The following is a 13,924-nucleotide window of genomic DNA, read 5'->3' as shown; positions in this document are numbered from 1 at the left end:
ATCTTAAATAAGTATTTAATCTAAATTGTATAACTGCAGGTGTTGATAAATTTATAATTGAATTTTAATATTTATTAAGCACTGAAAATGTAATTTCAAGTAAAACACAATTAAGCCTATTTAACCTGAACGACTGTTTACATATGCTCTTTGATGTAGTAACTGCAGCAGCCTTTAAGATGACTTTTTAAGTTTGTCCAGCTGAAATCTGACTGTCATCGAGAGGTCAAGGAGAGGTGCAGGAGCGCAGCAAGGGTCGTTGGTGTTAAACTTCTGGAGACCTTGATTTTAAAATGTTTTATGTTTTTTTTTTATTTACCAATTAATATAATCTGTAACCTTTTCGAATACCCTACCACCTAATCCCCTACCTATCACCGCCTTGGCCAGTTGCTGATGCCAACAGTTCCCTGTGGCACCCCGTTGTTCTTCATGGGTTCAGCCTCTTCAGACTGCCAGACATCTGCAAACATTCCTTTCAGATGAACACAGGGTTATTGTAAAACAAACAAACAAATAAAAAAACGAAACAAAAGCCACCTTGGATGCTACAAAAGAGTGATGCATTCAAAGACAGCTGGGATGCCTTCGCTGAACACCGAACTTGTACATAGAGTGCCATGGTGTGTTTGAGTCAGCTTCATCCTCTGTCTTCATTTGTGACATCACAGCTTGTGCACATCTTTAGCTCAAGAGTAGATCAACACTGACCATGTTAACTTAGATCGAGACGAGATCGCAGTTTTTGAAGTATGTGACAGTTGTTGCATGGTAAATTTCTTATGCATGCATATAACTATGCAAGCAGATTCTTGCTAATGCCCACACTGAGTATGTAGAATTGCTACTCTTGGATGTGTATTTATTTCTAACTGTATATTTTTCCAAATGCCTGCACCAGAGCATGTCAAGGCATCCTTTATTAAAGCTTTGTTTGCACATTTCTTCAAAGTTATATACATTTTGTATGAATGATAAGTATTGCTCATTCACCCTCTCAAAGTAAATCAACTCACCTGCAAATGAAGCTTTTCTGTACTGTATTCATTTGTGTCACACTTTTTACTCGCAGTTCCACTTTTAAGACAGTCTCCATATGGTTTTAGCAACAAAGCCACAGTTTAAAGCCAGTGGTCCAGGTCATTTTCACGTTGATGGTGTGAGATTTTGGGTAAAGAAGCCAGAGGTTTTACCAGATCTGCTTTGGGAGCTAAAAAATGAAGCTGAATCCAAAGACAGAAACCAACAACAGACTTATTGTCTTGTTCAGGCCAGTGGGATTAGAGAGGTTTTTAACTACTCTGTCTTCAGCTTTTGTCTCAAGATAAAATTATAAAAAATGTGCAACATGAAGAGTTAATTTAAAATTGCTTTGATTTAAATTCTTTATATAAAAAAAAAAACCCCCAACAACATCACTGATGTATTGTCAAGACATCACTGTAAAATGCGGCACTAGAAAGCATTTTTAGCTACCTCTAGGAATCCCATAAAACAGTTTTATCTGTGATATTGATAGAATAAGTGTGAAGTGTGGATTAACAAAGAGTTCCGCTCAAGGAGGAGTGTGCTTCATGTGACCAAATGGCCGGACGACTAACTGCTCTAAATGGATTTTTTAACACACAAGGTGCATTGTAAATCAAAAATATTATCTCCAGTGCTTGGTGGCTGCAGCGTGTTTCTGCTGTGGCGTTACGCCCAACACATGCAGTAAACACTATAAACTGACTTTATGTATGTCACACGTTTGCAGTGTTCATCATACGACAGCATTGCACAAATATAATGAAGTTCTTCTTCCTTGCACAAATGCATGAGAATGACTGAATCTTTTTTTTCTCATTAATTTTTGTAATATTTGTGATATACAGTGTTCATATTTCTTCTTGGAGACCAGTAGAGTGCAATGGCATTGATTAAGCAATGCAATACTAATGAAAATAAAATGATATCAATGAAAAACCTTTTGTTGACTTTCAGCAGCTTTGGTTGAGGAATCTGTGTCCCGCCTTTGTGTGACAAGGTGCTGAGAGAGGAGCTGTGGTATTCTATGAGGAAATCTGAGGTAGCAGAGAAATAAGTCAGAGTGGTATAGGACTTGTATGAAATCTGTGGTGAGATGTACCAGAGGCACGACAGAGGAGCTCAAAGTGGGACAAGGGTCAGCTCAGATCCCCTATATGTCAACGGACAGACTGACAAAGTTAGAGAAGATTATTCACTGACTTTTATGCTTGTGACGTATTGATCTGTAGCGCGGACAGGGAACTTTTGAAGGAAAGTCTGGAGAGTTGCTCTGGCAAAGGGGTGCGATGAAGATTCAGCTGCAGCAAAACAGAATACACATGTGTGAATGAGAGAGACCAGAGTGGTATGCTGAGGTTACAGAGATGGAGAAGGTGGTGGATTTGAAGTACTTGCGGTCAACAGTTAAGAGCATCAGAGACTGTGGAAAAGAGATAAAGAGATGTGTACCAGCAGGTTGGAACAGGTGGGGAAAAGTGTCAGGTGTGATAAAAGGGTAACATTAAGAATGAGAGGAAAAGTTTACAAGACCAGTGGTGAGACCAGTGATGTTTTGTGGAGAGACAGCGGTCCTGAGGAAAAGGTAGCTTTTAAAGTAGCAGAGACTAAAATGTTGAGGTTTTCTTTTGGGATAATGAGGGTGGATGGAATGAGTACATCAGACGGACTCCAGAGGTTGGAATTGAAGGCAGGACGTCTAGAGAGAGACCAAAATGGAAATTAAGTAATGCAGAGGAAAAGATGAAAGCAGACGATTCACTGTAAGGGAACAGCCAACAAAGAAAAGAAGACACTAGCTTTGGTTGACTTTTTATTTTACATTTCCAGCAGCTTTTGAGTCCATTTCTACAGTTCTTGTCCCCTCCTCTTGGTGGTGCTCGCTGTTTGTCTAAAAACCTCAGAGGATTCAAAACTAATGAGTTTCGAAATAAAGCAACGCTTACTGTGAAGTTGTTCCTCCCAAATGCCCTTCAGTTTGATCTTGTGGGATGATTAAGATATATAACAGTGTCAAACCTAATGTTGTCACTGAAGGAGATGATTTGTTATTAAACTACAGCACCATCATTTATTTAAAGCTGATTCAATTGTGCTGTTATTAGTTTGGCCCAAGGCTGAGCATATTAAGAGTTAATGTTGCCTCTTTGTCTTTCTATTCTTGTAATTTTGTGTAACAGCCATCAGTTTTGGGAATTGCATTTTCACCCTCTCACTTTCTCCCCCCTGTGCAGTCAGAGAAAGTGATGAAATTTTAAAAATTGCCCTTGGTGGGAAGGGGCTGCAAGCGCGCTCCTCATCACATGTAGCAGGAAAGCTTTATGTTTTTAGCAAAAAATAGCATTCTGTTAAGAACTATAAAGGAAGACGTGAGCCTCTCCAATTAACATACATGTGTGAAAGTAATTAGAAAAATTCACAGACTGCAGCCTGGCTCAACAACATTCTGTAAAGGAGCCAGGCTCCTCTAGTGCTGAAATCAATAATCATTTGCCAATTGTATCAGTTCCAAGAGAGCATCATTAGCAAGACCTCAGAGGAGAATTCAGCAACTTTAATGGAGATTTAACACACAAACTGTGACGTGAGCTGCCTTTATTGACACCTAAACAGAAAGCACCTAACTTGCTGAATTAGTTTACATGTTTTCTATCTGCTGCATTAATCGGCTCAATATATTGTAAAAAAGTAATCTAGTTGTATTGATCTGTTCAATTTTGGTCTATCCTGAGGCCAGATTTGATCCTTATTGCGTAAAGTCTCCAGTTTGAGGCCTTCTGTCTGCAGATAAAAAACAAATGATGAGATAGATCTTTATGTGTTGCTTTGACTTTTTTCACTGGTAGCTGCTCAGATGGATCAGTGCACTGACTGCTGTGCTGAAGGTGACATATGAGTGGTGGCCAGACCATTGCAAACACCTCAGCACTGTAAGATGACAATACAATCCAGCAACGACCTTGCAAAATGCTAAATCTTATTAATTATGTCTGCATAATTTATATCTATACTGTTTGCTGATGCTGGGCAACATTATTAGACATTAAAATTCATAACATACTGTAATGCTTTTATTCATAATCTCTTCTAATGTCTTACCATTGCAGAATGTGTTTATGTACCACTCTGACAAAATATAATGTGCAACAGGGTTATTATGTTGGCTTGTGATGAATTGAATTGCATTTGAATGATCCAGTGCCCACTGTGTGTGTTTGTTTTAATACATTTAATTTATCCATATGCATTTTTAAAGAAATGTGGGGCATTTAAGAGCCTAAAGCTTATTATTTCATGATGATAAAATACACAAGAATACGTTAGACTTCAGCAAGTAAAACATTGTAAAGGCCGGTCATAGCATCTAAGCTCACAGTTCCTAAAGGTGTGCTGGTATCAAGTGTTCAGAAAAATCTGTTTAAGGAAGAAAGAAAAAATTTTTTTTTTAGCTTTTTAGCTATTGTTTTGGCATGAGATGTTTTTTATTTCTATCTGCAGACATTTGTGATGTGCTGGAGACCAGTTTCAGGTTGTATTGGCAAGAGAGGGATGCCACATGTTCAAAATAACCGGCATTTACAAGGAGCAGGCGTGCTATTGTTATTTCATGGCAAAACACAAACAAAGGCAAACAGTATACACACACTTTCACACTCTAAAACACTCTTGTTGCAATATTTTAGCGAAGGGAGAAAATGCTTTCTTCTGAACCGATGTTACAAAGGAACTACACGTAGTCATTCAATTCATCTATAAATGGGAAAACAACAACAACAAAAGCATAGCAAGGGTAAACACATTCATGTATTCAAAAATAATCCTAAAAAAAGAAAGAAAACAACCTCTTAACACTTGATCCAAACTTGCTTCATGCTGTTTAAATCATCCACATTTATCTTACAGTGTTTCAGGTTGAAGAGGGGCTGAAGTCTGTTCATCATACTGGGTACATTCTGCACAAGCAACCAGTCCATCATAGGGTCACCACAGAGACAAACAAGACCACTACTCACAGTCCTTCCTAGAGTCAATTTAAGATTATCAATCACTCTACCATGCATGATTTGGAATTAAGGAGGAACCCAGAATACACAGAGAAACTATGTCTGCACCAGGATCAAATCCAAACTCCATTCAACCCTAATTTCTTCACATAGATAGTGGATGTTGCAGTCCTCTCTTAAACTATTGAGGCGTCAAAACTTTAATTCTCTCAGAATGTTATTTTTTCCTCAATGTGTGAATGTGAGGAGAGGGTTAAAAACGTCTCAGAGCTACCAAAAATAACAGTTTCTAGAGAATAACAACTGGATTGAAAAGAAAAAGGGCTCAAAGACTCAAAAGAAGATTTCAATCATTATTTATATAATTATATTAGATGGAGATTGAGCCGTTTGGGGCTTTTGTTTGGTGAAAGAAAGTAGAAACATTCAAGAATCATTGTCACAGTCACAGTTATTGTTGCAACAGCCTCGTCAAAATAAATGTTCTCACAAGAAAAAGAAGACATATTTTAAACTCTATTGGAAAACGTGAAAAATACAGAAAATATTTTTCTCCATTTAAAAAAAAAAGCTTGAAATACCAGCAGCAATATGTACCACATGCCAAGAAAATGACAGCAGACATGTAGAGAAGATAGAAAATTGATACAAAAATATAAATAAATCTAAAATTTCAAGAAATTTTAGATATTTGCTCTGTCCAATAAGCACAAATATACAGCCAGAACCCTGCTTGATGTGGGACATGAAGCACTTAAAGTGGCAGCCTCTGCAGGGAAATATCGAGCCACAAAGGTATCTCTTGCTGATGCTTTTCATTTTGTTGATCTTCAGGCGGACTTAAAAAAAAAAAAAAAACTTCTTTAAAAACTCATTCCTTATCCATTCGTTATCTTAATTTGAATATTTAAAACCCTGCATGTCATCAAATGTATTTTCAATGTACAACTGCTGAGTGAAAAACAAATGAAATGATTCACTTGTTTCAGAAGTGAGCATGTCAATTATTTCTCCTCTCTCGAGTTCAGTGATGGAGTACTTTAGTTCCTTTTTAATTGGGAATGAAAAATCTAGTAAGTCTTGAGTGCAGACAGGGAGCCAGAGTTGCTTTTTAGCCACTGCAATATACATGACATGTCGTGTAGGACATCCATGGCTGAATTACATAACCCCAAATGCTAAGTGGTGCCTTGAAAACATCTTAGACACCGTTAGAGGCTTTTGTTGTTGTTGTTTGTTGTGCACCAGATGCAATACCCATGACATTTCTTTCAATATCTGATCAAAATCCTTTTTTTTTTCTGTATCAGAAGCAGCTTACAACATCTGATTCCCATCAACCCTCCTTGCAAGTGCCTTGCAGCTTTAATTGGGACATGTTTTAATTAATTATTTAATTAGCAAAGATTTAAGTTGCAAAGTACTCTGTCATGTTGTATTGGAAGAGGGAGATTCAGACTAGAACCTGTAGAATATCTGCAACCCTATTCGTCCCACATACTGCACATTTATTTCTCATCCAAAATGCACAGCAGTGGGTAGCTGGAATACCAAGGCACTGCCAACGCAGAAAACTTATCAGGATGCTGGAGAGCAAGGTGTAAAGTGTCAGAGTTGGACATAGAGCCAGCGCATGTCTGCCACGCTTTCTCTGACACCCATCCCACACCATTGGCTGTGTGAGGAATGATTGACTGGGAGGTTGATTATGCATCTTCCAGCCAGGTGGTTGGCAGGCATAGAGGCGCATAACACCAGATTGCTGCATCAGCCAAAGTGTGAGGCCAGAGTTTCTGGCAACAGCGAGTCTGGACGAACATCACAGGAATAATAAAAAGATGCAGGGATGTCAATCATCATCTAAAATGTGTCTGTTTGGTTGTTGATCTTATTTTTTCCTGTTTTGTTGGCAGCAGTCTCTCTATCTTGTATCTTGTATCATTAGAGGCTTTTGCCTTTTGAGCAATGCTGAGATGGAAGACAGGCGAAGCTGCATGGGTAAAAAACTCGAGGTTCTTGGGTTCTTGTGGGAGTGTGGGGAAGTCTTTGATGTTGTGAAGTTTCATGGAGGCAAATAACACACTTTGATATTTCACAAGCCAACTCTGCGTTAAAAAAAAAAAAAAAGGCTGGTGCAAACAGGCAGTGCATGCACACGCACAAACATCTGTAAATATACTCCTTCAAAGATAAGGTTTGAATTACCACCCAGCTGAAATATTCGCTGTCATTTTGGCTGTAGATATTTGTCTTACCCGCAGCACAGTTTCTGCGGTAAAGTTCCAAATTTCCAGTGAGGACCAGTGAACGAATGTCTGTCCTGTTTGATTTTCTGAGGAAGATAAATTAGTGTTTGGATGAACATAAAAGGTAATACATTCATAAAAGCTGTGATGAGTGCAGCTGTCTCCAGCATCTGACATCCAATCTGAGACAAGCCGCCTGGGGAGGTGCCATCGTCCACAGTGAGTGTGTATTACTGCTTGATGGAACACAATTTAAACATTTGTGAAGGAAAACACTTTTAGATTAATCTAAAAGGAATTGAATATCATCTCAGACTGCCTTGATAAGACACCAAAACATAAATTTTGATGCTCAACATTTGAATGAACAAGGAGGGTTCGTGAATAAAGATGTCCAAGGGGCAAGTATTTTAAAATCATTTGTTTTTTCACAATTAACATGACCAAGGACATGAAATTTTTCCAAGACACATATGAAAAAAAAAAATATCATGATTTATTTATCTGTTACTGGCTTAATTTTGTAAATCTCAAAAAACAATGTCAAGAAAGAGAAATCTATTGAATCAATATCTGATCATGTACAAGAGTTCCTAGAAGATTTACTAATGCTCATGAAGTTGGAAAATGTTATTAAACTTTCTCTATAAAGGAGGCATTATCATCTCTTATAGGAGCTGGAATATCTCAGAAACTCAAGAGGAAGCACCAAATAAGGAAGTTTTACAAATCCAGCCACACCATCAGACAGAAACGTGATGATCTTAAGGGCCCAACTCGGTACTCTTAAAACACCAACTGCTTTGGAGTTTAGTGCAATGAGAACTGCAATAAGGTCTACAGTGGGGAAATTGCCAAAGAAAGCAAATTCATTAGGGCACAACTTGGCTCTTTTCCTTAATCTTTATTATAAAACAGACTTTAACTACCATAATGTTACATTTTTTAGATGGGAATAGAATTTGGGGAGGGAAAGAGGCCATCTGTGTCAAAGTAAAGAAACCTTCACTGAACAGAGGAATGGGATTGAGACATCACTTACATGAGCATCCTTTCAGCTATCTCGGGTCGAGTGTTGAGACCAAGCCTAAACTATGGTTGATCTTAATGAGACCTCAGATGATTCATGGCTCAAAGATGTTATAGGCTCTAAAACATCAGTGGTTTTACAGGTTACTTGTGTGAAATGTTTTATTTCCATCAGAAATGCTACATGATGAAGGCAAAATGTCTTTAACAAGGCCAATGCTCAAGAAGAAAAGATATTATGAATTTAAATTAAATGATTTTTTTGTTTGTTACGAAACTCATGTTCGGATAAAATAAAACCCTTGCTATCCTTAAGGAACAATAAGTTCTGAATTATACAGAATTTTAGGTATCAGAATATCTGTCCATTAACTACATATCAAGAGAAAGCGAATCAGATGGATTCACGACAATTAGCACACATTTTGAAACAGCCAAATCAAGACCTTTACCTTAACCTACTGGAATTATGGGATCTGAGGTATAGGTTGTGTGAAAATGAGTTGATTTCCTTCAAGCTGATGTTTTCAGAAACACGAAGCAGTTTTACTCATTAAATAGACGGCAAAATATAACATTTTTGCCCTGATAAGTTATGTGGATTCAGTTGATCTAGTGTATTCATATATTTTCTGTGTGCGATGCAGAAACAGTCTTTGTGTTGATTGTCCATCCTAAATGTTACATATGTATGGCACTGTATGCCATAGTATTTTAAAAAGGCAATTTAAAAATATGTTCACACACTGGAAATAGTTTCATTAAAATAATTTCTATTGCTGAATTTTAGCACACATCATATTCATGCCATCAATCTCCTCTTGATCACCTCTTTTTTTTTTCCTTAAAAAAAGCGATCTCTCCACCTGAGGCACTTCTATCTAAAGTCCCTCACTCTTGCTTTGAGAAAGCTGCCACTCGGTGCACTCTCCCATCAAAATCCTAATGTGCTGCATGTCGATTCAGGTGTGGTCTGAAGTCTGAGAGTTTCTGCTACATCACATGTGTTTTGGTTTGCTGAGGTTCTTCTCAAAGCAGCCTTGGGATGAGGCTTGTTATTCTCCTCCGTGAGACATGAGGCACGCTCTCTAATTAGAACACATCTCCTGGTGAGATAGACGTTGAGGTCTGACTACACCTCCAATCTAATCAGCTCTCTATCTCACTTTTGCCGCTGTGCAGAAGGCAGACTCTCACTTGTCTGACAAATGGATACAACAACAAGGAGATGCCACTGAACATGTTTCTGGTTTGGAGGACTGCAGAATTTCACACATTTAAATCTTGAACGGATTTTACATCCTCCCTGTCATCCTCTGCTGTTAAAAGGACACATTTGGGTGGCCACTGATTAAAATGTAAATACAAAGTTGTGACTGAGGTAACGCCTACAAGACCCACAAAAAAATTTACATTCCCCCTTTTTTCCCTCTTCTACTTCAGTTTCTTGCTTCCTCGATGTCCTTACAAGTTCACATGTTCATGCTTATTAAGTATCCTCTGACTGCAGCTCCAACATTGGTCTCCACATAGTTGTTCAACATGTTTTATTACATACTTGAGACTGTGCCACTGTTGTCAGCACTTCATTTTAATTTGGCTCCTTCGCCACTGGAGATTTCGATCACTGGGACATCCTGTCGGCTGCAGAAGCTAAACTATTCTGAAGCATTAGGACCGAATGAGGTGCATTGCTGAATCTCTGCCTCTGCACTGTCAGCTGCTGTCTTGTTCAGAAACCAGGGAATCTCCTGCCATCTCATGAGAACATTATGAGCAAACGACGAGGCAGAGGAGAGCTGGGCAAATGTGTGCTATTATAATTTGCTACAGCTTAAATAGAGAAATACGTGAGCTGTGTGATTTCCTGTAGGCACGCATTAACACTTGTTAAAGCATTGTTAACAGCTACATATAAAATGATCCCAATATTACTGTTTCAGGGAAGGATACCAATGGAAATAATCCTTCTGCATTTGCTTCCATCTTGTCTTCTTGCTCATTAAAAATCCAAAAGAGGGAATGTTTGAGGCTACATTAAGCAACAGGGATTATGCTGGAGATGAACTACATTATCTGCATGAACAGAACATCACTTTGACATTCGAACACTTAAAAAGTCTGTATTCAGCCACAGTCCTGGCTATATATAGTTATTTAGTTCTTTGGAGAAAGGCAGACCAGGCTTGCTTCAATTTTCACCTCTTTAGATTGCAATCTTCAAAAATGTGACTGTATCAGAAGCAGGCTCTTTCTAAAACACTTTATGAATGTTAAAAGGTAAAATAGAACAATGTGTCTCCGTTCTTGTGCGCTAACAAAAAATGGTATTTATCAATAGTTCTTCCAAATATTACCTGATCTTTTCAGCTCCCTAAAGAGTTGGAGTAATTACAAAACAGCTGCTGGAGGATGAGACAACTTTGCTGGATAGGAGAGATGTTTTGATCAGAAATGCACTCCTTACAGCCAGCATGCTGAACACAACATTGCTTTAGTAATTTGAGATGTTTCATAACAAGAGAAAAAAACTAATCAACACGATATTCACACATCAAATACTCATTAAGCTTAACAAGCACCTCATTAGTTTGAGTGCAAATAGGTCACATCGCAGTACTCGAAAATGCAAAGGATTTCATGATTTGCATGGACTGGTTCTGGGGGGGATTCATATTTGAAAAGGAAGCTGAATGTGCATATGTGTGTGTGTGTGAGAGAGAGAGAGAGAGTGTGTGTGCAGTATATATGTGCAAGAGAGGGAGAGGTAGAAAGAGAAGAAGAGATTTGACCTGCAAGCAATCTCTGGAGAGCCGTTCACTAGCAGAGTCTAATCAGACTCTGGCTGATGCTTGTTCTAGGGGATTGCTTCTCTCCAACCCTCAGGCCTAATTAGGACCCCCGTGTACCATACAGAGGGGTTGCCACTTGCAGTAAGGACTGGGTAGAAGCTCACCTGTATGTGTTCGGTAAGCCACAGAAATGAGCTGCTGGCGAACATGATGACAAGGAGGGCATCTGAGGTGGTGCAGCCATCTTGCTTAAACCACCCCCCACCCCCATCCACCAACCCACCCGGAGGTCCGGCGAGTTTAATGAATGTTGGGACAGGGAGTGAAAGAGAAGCTCTATGAGGAGATGGGGAAGAAAAGGAAGCCGTCAGGGTTGAGGGAGGGTCACAGAGACAGGAGCATCTTTCATGATTTTTTTTCTGCTTTTTAACAATGTGGCAGTTTGCAGAAGAGTGGGAAAAGGAGAGAATGACACATCTAAACTTAGCTAAGATAAGAGCAGGTTTCTTGAACTCAACTTTCTGAAATTCTAATGCCAAACACTGGGAAGCTTCAAAGCATACGCCAGGACATGCATATCCTTTAACAACTTAAGATTACAAAAGTGTGAAAACAGATTTAAGTATTTATCTACTTATGTATGTAGAGAACAAAGTAAAAAAAAGTTATTTTTTGACTATTTTTAGTTAATAAAACATGTTATTTACTTCCTATTGCCTGCATCTTCCTGCATTGAGGATGGCTGCATATGCTGCACTCTAGTTCTTTTGCAAAAACTTTGTAGACCTGCATTTAAGCCTCAGAAATAGTCTGTTTTCTCCAGTTCAATACTTTAATTAGAACTAAGGTGAGGGGGCAATTTTTTAATTTTTTAAGATCTCACTCTGGCCTGTAGTTGAGGATGAGAATACTTAGCATATTTCAGAGTTCTCTCTAGTGTCCCATGTGAAGAGATCCTAAGGTTGTTTCATTTTGCTTTACAGTTGCTGAGCTGTTACTGACTCAGTCTGAAGAGGTTATTTCAGAGAGAAGTTAAATAAATAGCTTTGGGCACAGGGGGTCAAAAGATACACAAAAATTCCTGAGTAAGTTTCCCTTCTTCTGTTTATTAAATTGAAAGAGTACACTGTCAGTCTGTGTGATTTGTCAATGTATCAAGACATCTGAACTGCAACCTAAAGGTGTCTGAAGGATCTGAATCTTTTCCAGAAACACAAGCTATGATGGTTCAGAGATGATGGATTTGTAAACAGCGGTTGGGTTTGATTCACTGCAGTTTCATGCATTTATTAACAAATGTTTAATATGGATATTCATTTTCCCTTATAAATAAAAAACCCACAGTAAATGTGGCGCTGGTCAACAACCTTTGAATAACATGGTAAATAGCTGATTTGGACTTGGGAATCACAGCATCATTGGTCTTTCTGACATAAACATGTAGTCTGGTGATAAGGTTTAACTTTATTTCTTACTTAATTTGTCTGTCTAATTTGAAATCTTTTACACAACTTTAATGCATATACTGTCATGCAACTGACTATTTTGTAGTTCAAAGTGGTGTCATTTAGGCATCTAGGCTAAAACAGCCCTGTGTGTGAAAGGTGAACCTGATTGTATAGGCTTAGGCTTTAGACCAAAACATGGATTATGACCAATGACAAGGGGAAAATACAATGTAAGTGGAAGATACACCCCCAAGAATCACACTCAACACCACTGCCTCAGTGTTTCTTTCTAACTATTTTGCTCAATTGTTGAAATTGCTCAATTGTGCAGCTTTTCTTGGGTCTTCATCATAGTCCAAACTGTACATACATAATATATAAAATATGTAATATAATAAATAACTCATGTCAAAATAAATTACATTTATTACTTCTGCAAGATGACTCAGGAACTTGCTGACATTTTATTTTAAAATTCCTCATACAACATTATGTATAGTTGCATAACATTTTAACTGAAAGGCTAAATCTATTGAAATGATGTCTTTGTGTAGACTGCATTTATTTACGAGTAAAAAAAAAAATAGTTTAAACAAATATCTCAACATAAACTAAAACAACTTCTCTTACAGGTCAGAACTTAACAAAGTAACAGTGTTTTTCAAATATTTATGTAATACCTGCATGTTTCAGCAACTAAAAACCGGGTGAAATTTTTTTAAATATCTGGACTGGGGGCCCTGCAATGGACTGGCGAGCTGTCCAGGGTGTACCCTGCCTGTCGCCCAAAGCCGGCTGGGATAGGCTCCAGCTTCCCCGCGACCCTGAATTGGAATAAGCGGTTCGGAAAATGAATGAATGAATGAATCTGGACTGGGGAGTGAAGGGGGGGGGGGGGGGGGCTTTGATAGAGTGTCAACAAGATTCCCATAAATATTAAATACAAGTTCAACTTCCGGCCCCCCAAAACTCTTGGCTTGCTTATTTACATTGAGAGGTGCTAAATTGCAATTTTTGAAATCATGTTGCACAAGCTTTTAATTTCATTTTGATGGATTATTAGAAGATTTTTCCGTGTTATGATGTACTAACACAGCTGCAGCACTCCTTGGTCTTCTGTCCGGGACAGTACAGGCTCTTACTCAGTCAGTAGTGAATGAAAAAAGCACAACATACACTGTCAAATAAGTGTTGTCTTCTCCCTTTTGCTTCATTTTATAATCGCGCAGATTAGTCAGTGCATGAAATTCTACAACAGTGAGACACTGCAGAAATAGCACTAGCAAAAAAATGAGGAAGTGACCACTTTTAAAATATACATTTAATAATACCCATTATTTCATCTTGTCTGAAAGGGAACTTGAATGTTACATCATGCA

This window comes from Telmatherina bonti (assembly GCF_933228915.1).
Source record: "Telmatherina bonti genome assembly, chromosome: 21".
Lineage (NCBI taxonomy): Eukaryota > Metazoa > Chordata > Actinopteri > Atheriniformes > Telmatherinidae > Telmatherina > Telmatherina bonti.
Note: the sequence above shows the minus strand (reverse complement) of the source record.